This window comes from Podarcis tiliguerta (genome assembly GCF_965153285.1).
Source record: "Podarcis tiliguerta genome assembly, chromosome: 6".
Classification (NCBI taxonomy): Eukaryota; Metazoa; Chordata; class Lepidosauria; order Squamata; family Lacertidae; genus Podarcis; species Podarcis tiliguerta.
This window is the reverse complement of record NC_139539.1, coordinates 60,678,954-60,700,632: the sequence shown is the minus strand read 5'-3', so window position 1 is coordinate 60,700,632 and position 21,679 is coordinate 60,678,954. Positions and strand designations below refer to the sequence as shown.

Below are 21,679 nucleotides of genomic sequence, written 5' to 3'. Positions count from 1 at the left end.
TGACTAGCAGCCACTTGTCTGCTAGGGCTCCCTTTGTTACTGGGAGGGATTTGGGACACAGCCCGTGGGAGTGTGATCTGTGGCAGAAACAGCTCGTTCTAAGGAAGGGACAGGTACCTTAAATGATGATACCAGAACACACAGAGAGACAAGTTTGAAGTCTCCAGTTGCAATAGGTATCCTGTTGCTTCTTGAGTAATACTCCTGTTTAATTGTCCTTCCCTCAAAACCGCTTCCATTCCATTTGAAAACAGAAGCTGCAATCAGGTGTGTACGCGTCAATGCACTAGAGTTCAGTGCAGGGAACCAAATCAGGTAATGGACACTGGGTGAAGACACCCCTGCCCACTCCTGGTGTGAACAGAAACATATAAACACAACTTGAAACACAGACGGGGGGTGGGGGTGGGGGTGGGTGCAACCTTGCTGCATTTCCAGCCACTAAAGTGTACATTTTCTACTATGGCTATCAACCTGCTCCTTTTTGCTCTAGGCTCCTTTATGGGGCAAAGCTCTGCCCACGGATTAAAAATTGCGAGGCAATGTGTTTACTCCCCCAGGCCCCACCCTCCTAGAAGAAGGAATAGGAAGGATAAAAGAGAGCCTATACAAGGCCCACATCACCTGGGCCACAATGGCCACCAGTTCCTCAAAGTGGATCTAACTGCTGACCAAGAATCTACCTGCTTCTGGGAACGAGACTGCCAATCAACTATTCTCCTAAAGAGAGAGAGGACAATGATGCGTAAACATACACACAAAAATGCCAGCAGGGCTGCAGGCAAAAAGCATCCACTCTATTCTGTTGGACATCAATAATTCAATACTAAAGCAACTAACTCTTGCATCAAAATCTGTTCTTTACTGAAGTGCTCTGTCTCTAAACGCTAATATCAATACACAAAACTGAGATGTAGAAGATTCCAATGATGTTGGTTAATGGTTTAGAGTTTCACTGAATTTCGAGAGGGAGTAAAAGTCTATTATTAATTACATTTCGTATTATGCGTGATTGTTTCATATAAACAAGTTTCAGAATTAATGCATGTTACTGCAATCACCCATTCAGTACTATCACAGCTAACACTGAAAGCAAGAGTGAATCGCTTGAGCAGCTGGGCTCTTCAAAAGAAAGCAATATCTCTAAGAACTTTAATTGAGTAATAAGTCAATTATGTGACTCGGCTTGTGGAACTTCTAGTCTATGTTGCAATGAAGACTACATCTGTTAATGTTTATATATTCCTAGGCAGTGGCCAAGAAAAAGAAAGGAAGATACATCCATAAAGCAGCATCCTGTACATTATACAACCTGCTAGAGTATAACGACAACAGCAGCCATCTTTCACTGTGAACATTGCAAAAAGACCCTCTAATAAGCCAACAAAAACATAGGCCCATTACCAACCAACTGATAAGTCCATTTTAAGCAGAGGGAGCCAGACTTCATACTGACTTATTACCCCATTAGCACACACACAAAAAGATGGGTTATCACTTTTCCTGGCTGTTGATTAGCGAAATGGGCAAAGGTACAACAATGTTTGAACACAGCAGACCTACAAGTAATTGCATATAGAAAGCTCACCTCATTATAGTCACTTCCTCCCCAATTTCAGCTTATTTGATGATGTTGTCACTGAATAGGGCAGATATGATATAAATATTTTACCACATGACCCTGGAACACTTGTTTACTTTGTATGATATATGAAGAAGCATTTCATAATTCAAGACTTTGTGCTATTGCCCCAACTCTATTCATTATTTTCATTGCCATGATCCTACACTTTGTCGAAGGGAAACTCCCCACAGGAGTAGAAATCATATATTGAACAGATGGAAAGCTCTTCAATCTGAGCAGGCTGAAAGCAAAGAGTAAGGTTACTGTAACTTCCGTCATAGAGCTTCAGTATGCTGATGACAATGTAGTGTGTGCACGCTCAGAGGATGACCTCCATCCTAAATATCTTCGAAGAAGCTTATGAAAAGTTTGGCCTATCGCTCAACATCCAAAAAAACCCCCAAAGTGCTGCACAAAAAGTACAAAATAACCCCTCTGCAGCACCACAAATCCAACTCAGTGGTGTAAAGTGGGAAAATGTTGATCATTTCTCCTACCTGGACAGTTATCTTTCCACAAGGGCCAACACTGATGCTGAAATCCAGCACCGCTTGAGCTCTGCAAGTGCGGCTTTCTTCCGATTGAAGTGCAGAGTGTTTGAGGACTGGGACATTTGCAGGGAAACCAAAATGCTTGTTTACATAGCTATTGTACTACCAACCTATATTGGCCAATGTTGGGAGGCTGCACTGACTTCGTAACGTACAGACACAGCTAACAGTTCAAGTTCTGAATATGAAGTGGCAGTATCAAAAGAACCTGGACATTTAATAAAACTTCTACTTTACAATACCTAGGGAAATCTTAACTGAGGTTTCTATTTAATAGGAAAGTGCAAAAGCAGGTATGCAGATCCATTTTGTTTGTACTCTTTAAAAGCTTCATTCGCAAGTAGATAATCAACTCACCTCTACTTTGGAATATGATATAGGTGTTAAATTGTGAAAATTGTATAGTCCTCTTGTTTGTTGCCAGTATAGCTGTGGCCTCATCATGTAGCATGACCTAGATCACATAGAGCCTCAAACACCAATGGCTGCTAGGACTATGCAAGTATTTACACTGTCAAGCATGTTAAAAGGTTAATGGCCAAAACTAAGTTTTATTAGCATACTGAGAATGTCAGGATTCTGCAAATGTTGTATAGATTTTCTTCAGGTGACAACAGCTTTCCATGAAACACCTGGCCTTTGGAAAGTTTTCTATATCTATCCTGTCTCAATCCTACCTGGCAGATGTAATTCTCACATCCAAACATATTAGTTATGTTTAGGAGAGGAATTGAAAATAATTGTGTCTGAAATGGACCTCTGGCATTTCTTTGTTCAATAGAACATTTTTTCCTTTATGTACACTCTTGTGGCTTCACAGCATATGCTCAGTTAAAAATTAATCTCCCTTCTCTATCAGTTCCCCCCTCTATAACTAAGTAACAATTATCCCTAATTATCATAGCCACATCCTTTATTTTATTAGAACCAGATGCTACATAATTAATTTCCAAATCTATCCAGATCTTTAGTCTATGATCTGTTAGTAGGCACTTCTTTGGCTAGAATAGAAAAGACTGCATTTATTTATGAATGAAAGCTTTTCTCAGATTTTATTCTGCCTCTGATAAAAGAGCCCCAGCTCAAAACGCACACGGGATTAACTGACGATACCTGTGGCTTTTGTTTCCCCACCTCTGGCACATTCAGAAGCATTAGAAATCTTACAATTAACACATTTAGCATTTGTTTCTTTTTCTATGAAGAAGGGGAAAAATAATGCCTCAATGCCTTTCACTAAAAGAGCGGAATCTAACAAAAATATAGCTTGCATTGCACTGATGATAACAGGTGAATAATATGCAGTAGGATTTCTTAGTAGGATTCTATCTCAGTTTGTCTCACAGCAAATCAGTGTGTGAAGGACAGGAAAACTGAGAAATGTTTAGTGTGGGAAAAGGCTTAAAGATATAATGGCTGAATTTTGAGTTATCAAGCATGGTATTCTATTTCTACATGGATTTTTGAAAAAAATAAACAGTCTGCCCAATAGCAGCCTTCCCTGTACCCTCAAATGCTTTGAAGTGGTCCTCCATTGCAGTAGAATCTCATGTGGTGTGTGAGGTTGCCACCAGAAGGAAATCATGCCCTTGTTTTGTGTGTGTGTGTGTGTGTGTGTGTGTGTGTAAAAGCTGTCTGATAGCAATCTGCTCAGCTTTAATCCAAAGCTCCTCCATTCTTCTCAGGGATCCCAAAAGCAAGTTTCCAACTATGGCAAGCTTGTACCTGAGTTAGTTAATTCCAACCTACTAGTATCAAGGGGGGGATTTTAGAAAAAAGGAAAGCTACCTGACAAAAAAAAGAACAATATTGTTTTCTCCACCCTACTCAGGCCAGCACAAACCGGCATTGGACGGTCACTCACCCAAACCCCACCAGTTAACTCTATCAGTTAACATATATGGTAACAGTCAGATAACATTGAAAGCAATAGATTTATTTTTAAATTTAGACTTTTTATTTCATTCTTGGTGCAATAAATCCCTTGCCATATTAGAAGCATCTTTTTTCCTTACAGATGGTTTATAATTATATAATTATTTAAAGTAGTATTATTCATCTCTTCCTTCCCCCTCTTTCTTTTTACTCTATCAAGAAGTAATATTTAGTTTTACTACTAAAACTAGTAGTATATAGGTAGTATATGCTACCTATATATTATCATCATATATACTGGTATGATATTGTTATAATTATGCTTTGGTGTGCCCCACCCACCCAATAAAACTTAGGAAACTTGGGAAATCCAGAGCTAAAGCCAACCCAAACCAGCAGCCTGTTGGTTCTCAAGTCATGAAGAACATCTGTTCCCCTCAACTCAGAACAAAATAAATAGCGGAATTCACAGTGAATATTGCCATAAATAGCATCTACAGTTAGAATATACAATTGAAACTTGCCAAGGATTTTGAGAAAGTGAGGCCTGGAACAAAATACAGTGGTACCTCGGGTTAAGTACTTAATTCATTCCAAAGGTCCATACTTAACCTGAAACTGTTCTTAACCTGAAGCACCACTTTAGCTAATGGGGCCTCCCGCTGCTGCTGCGCCGTCGGAGCACAATTTCTGTTCTCATCCTGAAGCAAAGTTCTTAACCTGAAGCACTATTTCTGGGTTAGCGCAGTCTGTAACCTGAAGCGTATGTAACCCGAGGTACCACTGTATTGCAGCGTAGGAATGGGTTCTGCCCAGGGTTCCAGCCAGCCACGTCTTTTCATTCCATTCCATGCTCGCACCCCCCCTCGCCTGTTTTACCATTCCTTCATGGGAGCTGAGCATAGAATGAGGCTCATATATACAAGTTAAGGCACAGGCCATGTGTGAGTTTCCTGCGAATGATGCTGCTTGCTTAGCAAAAAGGCTAGCATGTAGAATTACCTGCAGTGCTGGTTTCTTGAAGCAGAAGGCTGACACAAACATCATAACAATGACCTTGGGCTGTAAGTAAGAAACCTGTCAAGTTGAAGGGGGACCTATGGCAACCGGACAGACAAGGAGAAATATTTTATTCAACTTTTGATACCCTCTTTCTTGCACAGTCTCACAAAAGGCTACTGTGAAATAATAATAAAAAATAGAATAGGGAATCCAAAGCCATCTACTTGGATAATGTGTTTAGAGATACTATTTCTCTGTATTTGTTAAGGCGCATAGTGGGAAAGTGTCAAAATTCAGCCAAGAAAACTTGCATTAGTATAACCTCAGAAGAGGTAAAGTCAACGATGTCCAGGGGATTATCTCTCTCTGTATATACAAGTGATTCTGAGAATAGCAGCACAGAGCCCAAACATGGCAAATCCATCTGCCCAGCTCAATTCTAGCAGTTTAGCAAAGGGTTACCTGAAATAATGGATTTTTTAAAAAAATCAAGCTTGCAAGAAATACAAAAAAGGTTAATTAGAGATTTTCAAGGAGGGAGGGAGGGAAACATGTGCCAACAATAAAGAAAAACAAGATGAAAAATCTTGGGAGGTATGGGAAACTTATACATGCATAGAATCGTAGAGCTGCAGAGTTGGAAGGGACCACAAGGGTCATCTAGTCCAACGCCTACGACCCTGAGATTAAGAGTCTCATGCTCTACCGACTGTGCTTATATTGTAAAAAGACAAAAACCAGCTTTAAATCATGCAGAACTGAGGTTTCAGGCAAAGGCAACAAGCAATAAAAATGTATATAATGTACAGCTGAAAACAAGATTAGCAATTCGCAATATTTTAACAAAAAAATGCAGTTTACGTTATATGTTAGTGCTCCTTGTAAGCAGTTGGATGCATGGATTGGGACCTGAGAACCATGGCATGCTGAGGCAGATCCCAAAGACACCTAGGCAGAATTTCGGAAGTGAGACTACCTGAACCTATCACAGAAGAGTAAATCCAAAGGAAGCAAATTGATCCCAGGACCAGATCAAAATCCAAAGAGGAGAGGGGACCAGAAAAAAACCACAACAACTCTTAGACTAAAAAACCCAAGAACCAGAAAAAGGAACCACCAAGGACAAAATCTAGTTGTTATTAGAGTTGGATGGGGGGGGGGAGAGATTCATTTCTAAAAAGGGGAGAGGGGTGAGAGACGCATTTAAAGCTGACTCTATCAAATTCACACTTTTCAGAACAATATGTGAACCAAGATGCAACCATCCTTCAAAATTCACACATATCCAAATTTTGCAACATAGTTCTCCAACCAAACAGTGTTTACAAAAATGCATATATTAGGAGGAAGTATACAAAAAAAAAATAGAGGATAGTAGTGCAAATAACATACAAAGATGCATTCTACCAGGGAAATTTTTTCTTGCAGAAATGTGCAAATTAGCCAAAGCTGCATATTAAAATGTGTTCCCTTTTGAAAATAAATAAATATACTGCAAATTGCTGCAAAAATGTGTGTAACTGAATCTAAGATGGAACAATGAAAAATGGAGAAAACGTAAATGGACAGATTCTTCCATCTGTCACTGTTACCTAGGCAAAGATCTAGGCCTGATCTTAGAAACATTGATAGTTGGGCTATGGCAGAGATAACCAATCAGCCATAGTGTGACAGGCTGGGCTGGGGGATAGAACCAGGGAAGACAGTACTATCCCCTTTTCCTTCACCCTCCAGCCTTCTCCAGCCTGCTGCCCCTTGATCTTTTGGACTACCACTTCCACTGGCAGAGGCTGATGGGAGTTGTAGTCAAAAACACCAGTTGGAGGAGGGCAGCAGGTTGGGGGAGGCTGCTCTGTGCCACATCACAACCCTCCCTCATCCAGCACACATCAAATGTATTTTATCACGCTCAGTTACTAAACGACTGTGGTTTTATTCTCAGCTACTCTCTTTCAGCTTAGTCACTCCTATTCTCATTTATTATCTTCTTGCATGATTAAGTGTGGTGACTGACCTTTAGGGAATTTTGATGGGTCTCTTTTGTATGCCAGCATAGCTGTGGAATGGTTTTAATTATGGTACAATCATGATGCAACTGTGTAAGGAGCAAGCACTTCATTCAATATTTTATACAGTTCTGTGTTAATAAAAATGTGTAGTAAGAGTAGATTTGCAATTCATTAGTCTTTTCAGCTTAAACAAACGACAGAGGAAATACTGCAGTGAAAATATACTACTTATCAAAAACAGCATAAAAGGTTTTTAAAAAAAGATTAAGTGGGTTCTTCATGTTTTAAATAAATAAAAATAAACTTAGCTGAACTGCAATGTGCAATTCTCCAGTGATACATCTTGGGAGCATTTTGCTAAACTTAGTGTTCCTAGTCCTAACAAATTCAGAGATTCATAATAAGACACAATTCAGAATCTTTTAAGAGATCTCAGGTTTGAATTTTTTGAAAAAACAAACACTGGCCTTATCTCATTGCATAATTTCCCCACAGTGTGTAGGAACAGCATATCAAAACAGTGTTTGATCTTCCTCTGAATCAGGTTTATGCACAGTTCTTATGGGAATATATTCCTGAACATAAAGTCTGTGTGTGAACTGCACAGCATTTGCTCCCGAAAAATGTCTACAGAGAAGTCTAGTACTTCTTGCTGGGTTCATGTGATCATAGCTCCGCTTTAGCCTAAATGCCACAGTTTTACCAACCGAAGAGACTCAGACAATGCAATGCTGGCACCTAAGAATAATAGTCTCCAAAGAAGTTCTGTTAGAGCGAGGATTCCCATTTGTGAAACAGAACTTCCCCTCCCTCTCCTCTCCCTGTGTAGACCCTCCAAGTGTCCCTATTTTCCAGGGACGTCCCTGATTCAGAGAAGCTGTCCTGGTTTCTGATTTGATCCTGGAATGTCCCATTTTTCCTTCGAATGTCCCTATTTTCATTGGAGAAATGTTGAAGAGTGTGGTAGGATGTCACAATTTTCATTGGAGAAATGTTGAAGGGTATGGGGTTATCCGATCCCTGAGCCGTCTGAAGGTAATCCCATATAGGGAATTTTTTTTAATGTTTAATGTTTTGTTATGTTTTTATATATGTTGGAAGCTGCCCAGAGTGGCTGGTGCAACCCAATAAGATGTGTGGGGTATAAATAGTAAAATCATCATTATGGAATAGGACATCCCTAGTTTCATCGGATAAATGTTGGAGGATAAGCCTGTGTATCCTCATAATGTCTACTCCAGAAGGTTGGAGGACCTCCTGAACAGGCTTTTTTTAAATTGCCAAATGTATAAAGCTGAACACACATAAGTTAAATGTGTGTAACTTATGAGTTACCTGTATACAGGTTTTTTCTGCTTCCAGAAAGCTTCCAGAGGATTTCAGATTGAATGCCTATGTGAAGGAACAGCATTATTGAAATCCTGAACATATCTAAGCTTATTATCTCTGCAAAATAGAAAATAATATATGCAGTGTATTATTTGCTGCCAGAAATGCCATTTTAACTTTGCATCACTATCAGCAAAGTCCATGAAGATTACTAAAGCTAGATTTTAATTTGTTCATAATGATTAACCACCACCACTTGTTTATGGATCACAATTACAAGGAAATCAGTTTACATCACAGAAGACTGCATTTATTCTCCAGAAACAGAGTTTAGAAATTAATTACTGCTATGGGGTTATACTTGCGATATTGGTTTCCGTCATGTAGCAATTGTAAGATTGGATTTTGAAAATATATCAAGAAAAATTCTCAACTTTAGAGCCACCTACAGCAATTAAATATGTCTTCTGCACTAATGAGAATCAGAGCTTAGATGCTGTAGTGAAAAGCTGAATGCAAGGCATGGTTTGATAGAGATGCTTTGACTATTATCCAGCAAAGTATCCCTAGGTGCTGTCTAGTACTCAGCATGTAAGTCTGACCCATTTATCCACATGCCTAAATAAGGATCTGACACTTACCTTGTACTGAATTTTAAGAGGTCACAATTTGCTCATTTTATCTGCACTCTGTGAAGCTTCAGTACTACCAACAAATCACCAATGGGAGGGTTTTGAACCTAAGCACAATGACATACCTGCCACAGAATTTATTAGCTTACTGAACTACTTACTGAACAAATATATTCTATTCTTTAAGCACACAATCTGTATAACAGTTTCGAGAACAAGGGCATGTAAAGGAAAAGCCTATGGCCCTGAGCAGTCTTCCTCTCATAATTTTCCAAAATCAGAAATTATACATCATCTAAAACAGAGGTTGGGAACCTCAGGCCTGGAGACAAATACAACCTCTCTGTCCCACGGGACTCACCCAGAACCTTCCCTGGCCTTGCTTCACAACCTCCTTTGTGGTGTTTTCTTGTTTTTTGTTTGTTTCTTTTTGCCTGGATGGAATGTGCCTCTTGAACTCTTAATAATGGTTCTTGCTTGTCTGGATGGGGGATAGGGAAGGGTTTGTGTAGAAGCTACTTTACAGTACAAAGGTCAAATTTACATTCATTTCTCTGCCCACTTTTGCCTCTGATCCCACCTATCAATGGTCCCCAAAAGGCTGCCCGAAAAAGGAATATGGCCCTTAGGCTTAAAGTTTTTATTTGTATTGTTTTATTGTTTCTGGGCTGTTTTTGTTTTTTGTACTTATTGTTTTAAGGTTTTATTGTGTTAGGCTGCGGAAGAATAACATTAATTGCCATCAATGGAGGCCACTATGAGGCTTGGGATTCCTACCGTGGAGGGGCGAGGGAGGTATGGCGGTGGGGGCAGATATTATAGGCGAAGGGGATCGAGATATGGATATGCTCGTACCCCTTCCAATCTGCGCCTCATCCCGAGGGACGAGGGTAGGGTGAGCAAGGATTACTCACCTCCGTCACTGGTGTTGTGCAATGCCAGGTCTATAGGCAACAAAACCGCCACCCTGCGAGATTTCTTTATCTCGCAGGGGGTCGACCTGGCTTGTGTGACGGAGACCTGGGTGCGCGAAGGGGCAACAGTTACCTTGCGAGAGATGGCGCCCCCGGGTTTCTCTGTCCTCCACCAGTCGCGGACTGTGGGCCGGGGGGGAGGGGTGGCATTATTAATCCGGGAAGATTGTCCTTTCAGGGCTCTACCATCGCCATCGATCCCCGGCATTGAATGTGTTGGCCTAGTGTGGGGCTCCGAGGAGAGCTTGGCTGTCTGGCTGGTGTACCGGCCACCTAGCGCACCAGCAGCCACCCTGTCAGGCCTATTGGAGGCGGTGGCCGGCTGGGCCTTGGAGTTCCCTAACCTATTGGTATTGGGGGACTTCAACACCCATGCTGATGCCACTCCCTCCTCACAGGCTCTGGACCTGGTGTCTTCCATGGCGACACTAGGGCTCTCCCAGTTTGTTTCGGGCCCCACACATCAAGCAGGTCACACGCTGGATTTGATCTTTGGCGTAGGTATAGATGTGATCATGTCTCCTTCGATGAAGGTACCATGGTCTGATCACTACGCTCTGAAAGCCAGGATTGACTTTCCACCCCCACCCTGCTTAGGTGGCGAGCCAATTTGGGCTCGCCCGCAGAGGCTGATGGACCCTGATAGATTCCGCCAAGCCTTGCGGGACCTTGCTCCCCCTGGCGACTCATTGACTGAGCTTGTTGAGGGCTGGAATATCCAGCTCCTGGCAGCCATCGATGAGATCGCACCTAAGCGCCCTCTGCGACCCCGCAGAAACCGGGCTCCCTGGTTTACCGAGGAGCTCCGGAAAATGAAGCGGGACCTCAGACGGCTAGAGCGAGTATGGCGGGGTGCCCGTGACGGAGCCTCAAGAACATCTTATAGGGCTTTTATGAAAACCTACGAGATGGCAGTGAAGGCTGCTAAGAAGTCTTACTTCTCGGCCTCCATTGCATCTGCTAGCTCTCGCCCGGCGCAATTATTTAGGATAATCAGGTCTTTAACGTCCCTTGAGGGACAGCCAAATTTAAATAACAATTTGACACATAGCTGTGAGGCATTTGCGAGCTTTTTTGCGGAGAAGGTCTTGTTGCTCCGCCATGACCTCCCTGCCAATTTGGATACAATAAAGGAACTGGAGGCCCCTCGACTGTCCTCGGGTCCAGTATTGGACCACTTCAACCGGATATCCCCAGCCGATGTGGACAGACTCCTCCGAGCTGGAAAGCCCACCACCTGTCCTCTCGACCCGTGCCCGTCTTGGCTGATTAGAGCGTGTCCAGACGAGGTGCGGGCCCTCCTGGGGGATATCATCAATTTGTCCCTTGGCACGGGGACATTCCCAGGAGAATTGAAGGAGGCAGTGGTGCGCCCGCTCTTAAAGAAAACATCATTAGATCCTTTAGATCTATCCAATTACCGCCCAGTTTCGAATCTTCCGTTCCTGGGTAAGGTGATTGAGAGAGCGGTTGCTGAACAGCTTGGTGTGTTTCTGGATGAAACATCGGCTCTCGACCCATTCCAGTCCGGCTTCCGCGCTGGTCATGGGACCGAGACGGCTCTGGTTGCCCTAACAGATGATCTTCGTAGACAGCTGGATCGAGGTGGGTCGGGGCTGCTGATTCTTCTAGATCTGTCAGCAGCTTTTGACATGGTCGACCACGAACTTCTGGACCACCGCCTTGCCGACGTGGGGATTCAGGGCACAGCCCTTCAATGGCTGCGCTCGTTTCTCTCTGGTCGGGGACAGAGGGTGGCACTTAGGGGGGAATTGTCATCGCGCCACTCCTTGGTGTGTGGAGTACCCCAGGGTGCGATACTCTCCCCGATGCTTTTTAACATCTTTATGCGCCCCCTCGCCCAGCTTGTCCGGAGTTTTGGGCTGGGTTGCCATCAGTATGCTGATGACACCCAACTCTATCTGTTGATGGATGGCCATCCTGACTCGGCCCCAGACACACTGACCAGATGTCTGGAAGCTGTGGCTGGATGGCTACGTGGGAGCCGGTTGAAGTTAAATCCTTCGAAGACAGAGGTCCTGTGGCTGGGACGGGACGATATGGGATTGAGGGGGCAACTCCCATCTCTTGCGGGGGTGCAATTAGTGCCAGCACCGTCCGTTAAGAGTTTGGGTGTAATCTTCGACACCTCCCTTTCAATGGAGGCGCAGATTGCAGCTACAACAAAGGCGGCATTTTTCCATCTCCGCCAAGCTAAGCAGTTGGCTCCTTACCTCTCTCGCCCTGACCTAGCCACTGTGATCCACGCGACGGTCACCTCCAGACTGGATTATTGTAACTCGCTCTACGTGGGGCTGCCCTTGAGACTGACCCAGAAACTCCAGCGGGTGCAGAATGCTGCAGCGAGACTCCTTACGGGGTCTTCGCTGCGAGATCACATTCACCCGGTGCTATACCAGCTGCACTGGCTCCCGGTGGAGTACAGGATCAGGTTTAAGGTGCTGGTTTTAACCTTTAAAGCCCTATACGGCCTAGGACCCTCGTACCTACGGGACCGCCTCTCCTGGTATGCCCCACAGAGAAACTTACGGTCTTCAAATAAAAACATCTTGAAGGTCCCAGGCCACAGAGAAGTTAGGCTGGCCTCAACTAGAGCCAGGGCTTTTTCGGCCGTGGCTCCGATCTGGTGGAACACTCTGTCACAAGAGACCAGGGCCCTGCGGGACTTAACATCTTTCCGCAGGGCCTGCAAGACAGAACTGTTCCACCAGGCCTTTGGCCAGGGCACAGCCTGACTCCCTCCATTGGCAATCTTCGCAGAGCTCTGGCCCAATGGTTGCCAGTGGCTTGAATTAATTAATTTTATAATGAATGATTTTAAAGTGTTGTTTGTGCTGTTTTATTGTTGTTAGCCGCCCTGAGCCCGGCTTCGGCTGGGGAGGGCGGGATATAAATAAAATTTATTATTATTATTATTATTAAAAATGTTCCCTATCCATCTTGTAAGGCAACGTAAAGTTCATTTCAAGGAGTTAAGATTAAAGGATGGCAGTATGTAAGGGTTATTAGGAACACATTTTCAAACATTACGTTTGTTTTAAACGTGTTTGCTATGTATGCAATTGCAATTGTATGCTATGATTTGTGGTTTTGTGCATGCTTTGGGATTTAATTGTTTCCCCTTCCAATGGCATTTTCATGGCCTCATAGATTCCTGTCTGAAGAGTCCCTCAACATTAGTGAGTAACTTTTCAGGGACATCAGGGAAACAGCAGTAGAAAGCAGGAAGTGAAATGCATTCGGGCAACCATGATAGACTGCACACAGTCTGTTGGTTCCCAGCATAGATCTTTGTCAGGATGCTGTCAGCAGCTCCCGGCTGGTTGCCCAGGAAAGTATAAAGACGAGGAAAAGTTTCTTACCGTCCTTTTTTATTTCAATAAACCCAGCCTCTTGGATAATGGCGGTGCATCAACACCTCCAGGGAACTGGGTGAGTCCATTCTTGCCAACTCATCCAGCAGGGTTACACTCAGCCCTGCACGGTAAATAGCCATCAAGGCTTCCTGATTCCATGCTAGCTCCTGTGACAGCAAACTGAACTCTGTACTACTCCATTATTGAGTAATGAAAACACTGGGGCCTAATTTGAATAGTAGATTGCTTGGTATTTCATCCTTGATTTCCACACTGTGACTGCAAACCAAATAATCTATCAGGAGAGCTATGGCCTGTTATAGCTGCTGGGGTTGACGAGGCATGTGAGCTTCACCTGTCCTGAGCTTTCTCCAGCTGAGGAATCACACACACCCTCCCCAAGCTAACAAGCCCCATCTGGGCTATGGGTGCTTGCCTGCCTTCACTCAGAACTGACCGTTGTAAGTTTTGGAATCCTGAGATCAGGAGTGGTATGTCCTATTTTATCACTTTATTGTATTGTTTTGAAATCAGAATGGTTTTCTGATTCATCTGTCTGTTCGCTGTCAATTGTGCACAGTTGATATAAAGCTGAGTACAAGTGGGGTATGCAATAAAATATTGCAGTGTGGATCACTCCTGTTAAGGGTTCCAGGAAGGAATGCCCCTTTTCAGGCTACTCCATTCATTGACCATTTCTATATTTTTTTCCAACTCGAATAAACAGTTAGCATCTTGGGCCCACCAAACAAGATAAAGTTGTTTGGAGTTCAGTGTATTTTTATTGGGTTTTTTTTAAAAAAAAATCTATTTCTTGGGACTCCAAGACTGCTGCTCCAAGACTCCCTCGTGTGTGTGCTTAAATGGTTCCATTTTGGTTGGATAAAGATCCACAGTTTGAAAATGAATCTCATAGCAGTAATCCTGTTCAGGCATTTTCCATACATAGAACATGGACAGAACATTTCTACTGCAAAAGTAGTGGGACTGTGCCAGTTGATTTTCTTCTGACTTCTTGCAGGGCACACACAAGAGGCTGAAGGCAGGATTGGCAGCATGGTTCTTCAGCCTCCTTCTCCATGCCTGAACAATGCCTGAACAGGGCTAGTGTCAAGGAGCCTTGAGACTTGTCCCAATGGTCTATAAATGCACATTTTGTAGACAGTACTGGTCCAAGCATTAAATTTCAAAGAATTTTTTTTTATATAAATAGCGAGTAATTTGGAGATGAATTAAATGGATTTTGTATCAGCAGCACTTTAGCAGCATTTATTTTGAAATTTAGGAAATGAATATTATAACAGCACTCTAAGGATACTTGAATGAAAAGGCGTTGAAGACCTCTTCAAGACAAGCACTATCACATTCTATTTATTCCTGAACATCCTTCACCTACTTTTCAAACTGAATTCTTTTTGCTGAAGCCCTAAGCTTACCTTTAATTGCATCTACAATTATGCTGTGATACAACAGCTTTCAGTAGACAAATTATATAAATAGGCAGCTATGCAAAATTCAGCCACAATAAGAAAATCGAAAGCATCCATGTTTATGAGCACCCATGTTTGGAGGCATGAGCCTCTGAATGTCAAACACTGAACACAAACAATACAAACAGGTCCATTGCCTCCACTCCCTGTTTGGATACTTCCCTGCCCCTTCTGCCTTTCAGCTGTTGGAAACAGGGTGCTGGAATTATTTATTAATTTCAGGCATTTATTTATTTTTATTTAAGGCATTTATAGACAACCCTTCGCTAATATTTCTCCCAGGACACTTCATAGTGCAGAACAGCAGCAAACAGCAAGGTACACAAAACAAAATAATTAAAATGTACAACAACAATTAAATGTCCATTAAAGCAGCAGAGTGGAAACTTCATTTCCGGTGTTTAAAACACAGCATACTTCCAATACTTAAAATACAAAACCATTAAAATGCCCGAGAGAACGAAAACGTCTTAACCTGACAGATTCCTAAAGGGTAGCAGAGCAAGCGCAGGTGAGGCTGTTTGGGAATGGACTTCCACAACTGGGGCACCACTGGGGCACCTTCAGACCTTGCTTTGACAACATGAGATTGCTCCTAAGTTCGTAAATCAAAGCTAGCTTCGATTTTTGTGCTTCGCTTTTTGTGCAACACTTTTAAGCAGGAAGGCATAACGTTCAGAAAAATGCTCATATTTTCAGTGTTCAGCTCCAGTCATGCTCAGTGACAGCAGAAGAATAGTGGAGAAAACTCTTTAGACGTTTTAACTGGAATAACTGTCATAGGTAGGCAAACAAATCGTATAGCACAGCTTCCAAAACCAACAGGATACTACTATCCTTGTCCCTTTGCAAAGAAACTATCCTTATAGGCTTCATGTCAACAGGATCTGGTATTTGAGCAGGAGATCCAACTTAATTCTGCCTTAGGCTGCAATCCTAAGTATATCTATACCAAGCAATAAGTCCCACTGAGTTAAAGAGAGCTGACCTAGTAAACACATCTTTAAGTCTCAAGAGAGATCAGGCATGAAAAAGAATAATTAGAATGAAGGTACAAGTGGATTTGAATGGGAGTCATATGCTGAATGAAAAACTAATGAAAAACGTAAGACTAACCATATTTCATTAAACCTACTAATTTCTTAAATACTTTGAGCATAAACAACTAATGAGAGCATATAGGCTGTTTGTAATTTGACTTAGACTATTGCTCTTCAGAACTAAGCAGCATGAAGTTCTGAATGAAGACTGTACTTTACTGTGGTGGGTAGGGAATAAAGATAAAACAACCCGTCTGGAAGTATCTTTTCTCAGCAGCTTTGCACAGATGATCAGTTTTCAGAGATGTGGAATTGTCATTGCCCACTCTGAATGCATTCATGGTCCCTGGTCAAACCAGGTCCACAAACGATTTAAGCTCTACTAGTGAAATGTTCAAACTAGCTTCTAGCAGTGGTTTCCAAAGGGTGTGATGTGCCACACTGGTGTGACAGGAGAGGATGGCATGTGTGGTGGGAATATTCATGGACAATCAAAGAAACATTTAAACATCTCAGTGTAGTGTAGTGTAGTGGTGTGGTGTGGTGTAGTATCAATTTATTATTGTTGTTATTATTTGCAGAATTTGGATAGATAAATTTTCAAGATGAGAGCAAGAGCTTCATGTGATACTGAGGACAGTCCTAGTTGCGATCCAGAAAATGCTGTTAGAACAGAATGCTGGAGAACACACATTCAATTTGAGACCAGCAACAGGCCCAAGCAACTCTGTCAACTCTTACAAATATGAAAGTTCAGAAAACAGAAAGGCTTATTTGTGTAGATGAGAGGAGATGAGAGTTTGTCTCAAATTAGACCTAATATATATGAGATTACCTGGCAAAAGCAAGCTCACAACACTCATTGAGCTTGTATACATATTTAAGGTATATATATGGAAGAGTCATTTATTACTATATTTTGGGAATGATTCCAGCTCTTATGTAGCTGCATCGTTTCATACTTTCTGGATGACCCACGATCGTATTATAAAGTACTTGTGTTCTGTGTTATAAATCAAGCACTGCCAAGAGTTGCTTCTTTTTGTTTTCCAATGAATTTCTCATCAATAAAAAGAATAGGTGTGGGGTGAGCAAATGTTTATTCTGAAAGTGTTGTCCAGAGAAAAAAGCTGGAGAAACACTGTTCTAGCAGCACCAGTAGTTTGTTTTTTGGTTTTTTTTTGACCCACACAAAATGACCACTTTGTCTTGCCATAAAACTCACGACAGCAAGCAATAAAGTAAAGCAAAGCAATTATTGTTGCAGCACACCTGGATATAAATTTGAGCAGCAGAAGGAACACAGCCTAACTTAAAGGATTTTGATGCTTTGTGGAATAAGTGTACAGATCTACAACGGTATTCATCCTCCTCGCACTGTATTCTCACAGCTGCCCAAACAATGATATATTGTTATATTTTAATGGGTATATGCACATATATGATTGGCACATCAACCATACCCCATAACTACTAACATCCTGGCATATATTCCTCCAGATTTCAAAAAAAGAGAAAAAGAAAAAGGGGGTTCAAATAATAAATGCATCGCCATGAGTCCACTGCATATCAATATAAGTAATTTGTACATTGTTAATAAAAAATGGCACATGGGGGAACCTTGGAGGGGGGAAATCTTACACAACCAGCAACATGACGGTTATTCTGTTAAAGGCAACCAACATTCCAATGAATGACAAGCGACTCTTGGCAGATCATTTCATCTGATGTTCTTCTGTCTGTTGAGGTGTTACATGACAAAGCCTGGGATGACTCAGTATTATCTATTGCTTTTTAGTTGGATGTACTATTGGCAGGATGGGCTGTTTCTGAGAGTGCAAGTGGAACCTGGCTCACAAGAGTTCACACCTTCACTTGGCTTCCCTTTAGTTAGTGTGGAGATCCTGGTTCTGTGCAAAGAAAAACTTCTCAGGAAAGTGGATTTGTTTTGCAATACGTTCAAGCATTATGGGCTGGGCAAATCTGTAGTCTGAGCCAGGGAATGACGAACTTTGGCAACATCAGTATGTGTCGCTTAGTGGATCACTTTCTCCCAAAGGAACCTGCTGTATTTTAAGGTTCTATTCAAAGGAGATCCTTTAAGATCACAATGGCTATCATCAAGCAGAGGCTCTTCTTGACTGTGACATCTGTTGGATGTCTTCCCCAGGGAAGCTCACCTCATGTATTTTAAAACCTTATTTTGCCAGAGCTTTTAAAACCTTGGGGACTTGAATCTGGTTTTATTTTATTTTACTGCTATAATTTTTAATGTTTTGCTTCCACTGTTTCTGCCACTATTGTTGTGATTACTTGAATTTATTGTTTTAATACTTTATATTAAAACTTTTCTGCTCTTATACAGTACTTTGTTAGCTGTCCTCAGATCATTAGAGCTGAAAGACATCGTAAAAATAAAACACTGAAAGCCATGTTAGAGGCTGATGCAGCCATGAGGCTGAAATTTAATGTAAAAATCTGGATTCTTGTGATTCTACAAGCTTCACAAAACAACTTCCAAACCATTTGTTCTAGTGGGTGAGTAGGTAGAATACAAGTAATGCAAATACAAGTAGTACTTCAGATTGTTTGGCAGATTGATAAATGTCATCATTTGTGTACATACAAATTCAGCGTTCACTATGCTTGCAACAAATGCTAATACTATCAAAATACAGCAACCGTACTAATTAACCATCAAGCAAGACACTCAGACCCATCCAAAATGAAAGACAAAAGCACAGCATTTGTCCATTTTAAAAGATATTATGTTATGTTCCAAATGTCTGCCTCTGAAAGCAGGGACAAGGATAATGTAATTTGCAAGTACACGATTTACACATGTTTACATTCTCCTCTCACAATATAAACACATGTAAAACAAAAAAGACATTTAAGTGTTTAAAGTTACTGCCATCTCTTTATAAAGCAGCTGCAAACCTGCATAAGCACACTCCTGAGTAATTATCAGGAGGTTAATGGAAATGTTTCTGTGAAAGCTATTGCAGTGCTACAGCTTATGCAACATTAAAATATGCCATCAACTATAACCAAAATCCTTTAAGTAGCCAAAAGAAGCAGCAGGAAACAGTTGGGCAGTCCAGAATAAGAAATAAGTTTATTAACAAATCTATTTATCGAGTAGGTTAGGACCACATTTTAAGAACAAGAAAAGTAACTCATATCATTAAATACTAGGTTCAACACAGCTTCCTACCCTGGCCCATGTGTAAAGGGCAGTGCACATAAGCCTCACTGCACACAACCAGTACCTGCACCAAGTCTCTTGAACTATACCATGGCTGTCCCAATCATAGAACTTTATACCAGATATGGAGCTTCCATAGAAGGCTTGCCACAGCCGGAAAGTGTCCAGATGTTTGGCCCTCTGTTAGCCTGTATACATAAGCTGCTCTGCTTGGATCCCACAAAGGATATGGACAGAAAAAGGGTTGTGCATGGGGGATCACAGCAACAGCAGAAAGGCAAGTATTTCACCTTTATTGAGGTTCTTCTGCTTAGGAGGCTGCAGCACAGAAACTGGAGAGGAACCTGAAATGGCTTCATAGGTCTTGCAACAACACAGCAGTTGAAGGACCAAGGGTACCAGTGCCCAACAATTTAATCATGACAACCTCCCATATTGAATGAAGATTAGTTCGTAGGTAGGGAACGAGTGTAAGTAATGCAAAAGACCAATGGAAAATGCAACCCACTTTGCATTTGTTCGTACAAAGACAGCAGGACAGGGGCTTTACAAAAATCCTTCAGACGAGAGAGGTCCACAACTGCCATAGGGCTGCATAGAGTTCTGTAGGGCTGCTTACCACAGAACAGCTCACACTCCCTGAAGGAAGGCCATTTCTATTCCCCATGAGATGAAATCCTCAGAAGAGGCATGTCAGAGAGTAACTGCTGCATGGGCTCATATGGAAGGAGACATCTGATGAGGTAATCAGGACTTTAGAGCCTTTAGGGCTTCAAAGTTAAGAACTAGCTCTAGGAATTAGGCGCTGTGAGAGTCTTGGTCTATACTGGATAAACAGCTGGGTCAGCACATTTTGCTCTAGCTAAAGTTTCTGAACTGTCTTCAAGGGCAGTTTCACATGAAGTGTGTTACCACCGTCTCACCTAGAAACCACCAAAACTTTAATGACAGCAGCCTGGTCTCTATTTTCCAGCACCAGGCATAGCCAGTGAATCAGCAGGAACCAATCAAAAGTGCTCCTGGCACAGCTGTCACCTGGGATTCCAACAATACTGGTCAAGTAGTGTTGTTTCCCATTGACATTACAATGCAACTGTGCCTTCTTTGTGGCCAACATATATCAGATGTAATAAAAATAAGGAACACTACCAAGTGCTCTGCTACTTCTGCCAGATACAAAGAGATGAACAGCGTACCATCTTTATTTTTATCTGTCGCTGTTTAACAATCTGAAAAGAAAACAAGTGGAAATCTTTTCCCAGAATCTATCTACAGTGCTATTAAATGCCCAGCTGCCCATATATCTGCTGACGTATTTGACTGACCTCTTTCTCATCATCCTTCCAATAACCCATTTGCACTGTCTCTAAGCCGGATAGTGTCTTCAGACCAAGTGAAACAAACCATACTCCAATTGCAGCACTGGCAAACGGATAGCTAAGATATTAGGACAGTGAACTATACAGAACTGACTCGTGCAGTTAATTTCGAACCATGAGAAAATTGAATTCTATGACATTTCTTTTTGGTATGGTAAGCCCCAAAGAAGGATACATTCCAAGATAATTTGATTTATAATAACATGCTGCCTGAAATTTACTCCCATTGCTTTTCCCTATGGTAGAGTCTATTATGAATATATTGGCTTCAATCTGTGGTCATGTGGCATCAGGCTTCCTTCTCTCAATGTACTTGTATTGGTCAATATTCAAAACAGCTGCTACAGCTGTTCGTTTGCTATAAACAAATGCCAAAAAGAGAAGGAAAGCTCCTTTTTAGAAAGTTATTGTTTTAATGCATCAGTAAGCATTTTCCTAATACAAATATAAACTATTTTAAATGATTCCCCCCCCTGCACTGTAAGTAGATGAAATTATCAAAGGGAAAAGGTATATTTCATATATGTATACATACTTATATAGTACATACAATTTTTTGTGACCACCTACCCTTCATCCCGCCTTAGTTTATAAATTAGGTATCAACAAATATGTTTATAAACATGAGAAAGGGTTTTTTTATTTTTAAAAAACCACACAATCAAGTTACAACATATTTGGGAATGTTAATCAAACATATACCTAAAAATGCGGGAACTAGGTGCATATCCATGAAACATATCCAGAGTTCATGTCAGGAGAAGAAAAGCCACAGCACAGATTAATCAAATCTAATCAGGTTTCTAATCCTTTATTATTTTCTAAAGCATGATCAATAGAACAATTTCCTACTTATTTTCTGTGATAACAAATTCCAGATCAGAGCGTCAGCTACATCACCACACAAAGGGCTGAAAAACCAAAAACTGTCAGTTTAAGAAACCTGGCTGCCAGCTAGACCTTTCTTGAAGATGCTTTGTGAGAGGGAGATTTTTGTCCTACAGTCAAATGACAGTCATGTCAAAATTCTAGCACATCACATTGGAGCGTAAGGTTCCAAAAACAATCCATTGCAGGATAAGATTCTCAACACTGGGGCAGACTGCTTGGAAAAGATATATTCTGAAAGTCACATTTAGCAAAGCTTAACTAGAATCCTCATGAGCAACATATTCTTTGCTTTGAAAAA

The 21,679-nt window shown here is 41.6% G+C and overlaps 1 protein-coding gene across 4 annotated transcripts in view; it reads right to left on the bottom strand.

Moving 5' to 3' along the window:
* PDE4B (phosphodiesterase 4B) overlaps positions 1–21,679 on the bottom strand; it is a 244,211-nt gene that overhangs the window by 156,171 nt on the left and 66,361 nt on the right. The gene's annotated exons all lie outside the window — the stretch shown is intronic.